Here is a 2,500-nt window from a genome sequence, read left to right as displayed (position 1 = left end):
CCTGGGTATGTGTTGCCAATTATTATAGAAAATACCTCCCGTTATTTTTATAGCTCTTTGTTTCTTTCAGTATGCCCCCTGGAATGGTGCTGGGTGTGATAAAGCCTTTGGAAAAAAACATTCGAAAAGAAAAAAAGTTTATTTTTTAAAACAACTATAGATTTTGTAGATTTAAAAAAAAAATTCTCATTATAAAAACTAACATTAATACCTTGGAGTAAAATAAAATAATCCATGTATACAGGGCTCAACATGTAAATTCTTGCAACTGATTCTAACTGCCATGTCCAAAAGCCTGAATCCAAATATTCAAGAAAACATAACATGGCATACAGCCGTGTCCTATGGATGTGAATCTACAAATATAAGACCATGCACAAAGAAAGCAACTGTGGGTGTGGTATGTGCAAAGAGAATACAGAGATGTGACAACTGCCTAAAAATGGGTAATTGAACCACTCTCAGAAACTGATACCAACTAACATAATCTGCTTCTTTTGAGGGACATGACCAAAATCCCTCTTGTTCCTGTCTTACAGCACTATGGCTTTGATTTAATTTCTTCTGGAAAGTCAGCCACATTCAAAGTTTTAAGAAATAAAACTGCAGTCGGTTGTTTGATCGTGATCTGTCTTTCTAGGCAAATATAGCTACAGTGACAGGAAAGCTCACAGGTTCATAGTGGAAGAAATCATGGCAGTTACATGCAGTGCTCCCCATCTCTCTCTTGTTTATTAGGACAATTTTCAAACTTGAAGATTTCCTTCTATTTACATCACCTCAGTCCAATTAAAACAAAGTAGGGAGTTTGGGTTTGTCCATCTAAGGGTAAAAAGAGAAAAGTAAAAAAAAAGATGCAGTTTAATTATGTTTAGTTTAAATTTCACCCAGACAAGGTTCTGAAGTGATAGGGAACCAGCCAATGCCATCATAAAATAATTAGTGTACTGCACAGACAGCCTAAAACCAAAGGTGTTAAATAAAGGAATTCTGGAGCACCAGTTTCCCTTTGTGAAACAGTGATGGGTAAATGTATAAACACTCACAGGCTTCATTGGCACTGAAAATCTTGGCTTTTTTTTTTTTACTACTGTATATGGAGAGTGCAGTAAATTTAGATATATAGATGTTATGATTGAAGACAGTCTTTCTATGCATCATCCCACATATGTGTCTAGTTGAGTTTATGTCTCTGTTACAGGGGTTTCTGTGTATTTCACTCACAGAAGCTCTCCTGTAAATCAGGGGTTAATTGCAATTCTTTCAGAACATGAAGCCTAGATTTTTGAAGTGTCACTAGAATCTGGGGCAGGGGGAGTAAAGGGGAGGAACTTTATCTATAAAAAAAAACTTACTGTTTTTACTCAGTGGTTTATGCCCCCAAAAAAATACATTTTGTGCAAACATTAGAATGTCCCGGTGCACTTTAATTAGTGAAGCCACTTAGGATGAGTATAAATCACACACAGGTAGATCTGAGCATGCACAGACTCTCTATGACATCCATCCTAGTTTGTTTAGTGTAATAGTCAAAACATTTTTTCTTCTCTCAGGTCATGTTGATCTGTAGTATAATTTGAATTCTCAAGCTGTTATCCATACATCATTCCCAATAGCATCCAAAAGATAGAAAACAATTTCAAATTCTATAATTAAGTAATACTGTGCAACAGGCAGCAGGCATTATTGTATGCAGTGGGATGTGGCTTGCCTGAGCTTTTGTAGCCAGACAGCCCATTGCTTTAAGCATGTTTGCATTTGGGCCCATGGTTTGGACAATGTGGGTTTATACCTAAAATCATTTTTAAGTAAGAAGAGATACCTCCCCTATAGTCAGTAGAAAAACTGACTTTCCTTTATTCTCCTTTAAAGTAAAATCTTTCTTCCTAGAGGATTGCAAAATGTTGCATGGGTTTATTTCCAAGGGTACCTTCCATCCCCACGTACACAGAAGCAATGTCTGGAGTCCAACAAAACAGTCCTTCTACATCTCACACGGTGGATGGTAGTGCAGATTTCTTTCTTTTCTTTTTCTTTTTCTTTCTTTCTTTTTTTTTTTTTTTAAAGCAGGAGAGGGTTTGAAGAATTGCTTCTCCCATGGATACCAGAGAAGGGAATTTTAAGTAGGCAGAATGTAATCACCCAAATTGGAATTCAGCCAGGACACTGCCAGGGTAATTACTCCTCCTCTTGTGCTAAATACCAAGGGAGCTTAAATGACCAAAGTGGCAGAGACCTCAGGTTTTGTACCCCATTCAAATGCTGCAGATCCCAGAGGCAGGGAGCCCATGAAGCACCAAGCAACCCCTAAGTACTCACTCTTGCAAGTAAGTTCCTGCCTTCAATACCTGGCCTGCTCCTTTTCTGAAATCCAGACACTGTCCAGACAGTCTGACTACTTCATACAGATATAGATATATACATGTATATATGGAGAAAGGGAGGCAAGGAGGGGGAGAGAGAGAGAGAGAGAGAGAGAGAGAGAGACAGAAAGACAGAG

This window comes from Petaurus breviceps, unplaced genomic scaffold (assembly GCF_028583685.1).
Source record: "Petaurus breviceps papuanus isolate PSGF00001 unplaced genomic scaffold, PetGlider_PUasm1.0 66, whole genome shotgun sequence".
Classification (NCBI taxonomy): Eukaryota; Metazoa; Chordata; class Mammalia; order Diprotodontia; family Petauridae; genus Petaurus; species Petaurus breviceps.
The sequence above is the reverse complement of the archived record's forward strand: the minus strand, read 5'-3'. Positions refer to the sequence as shown.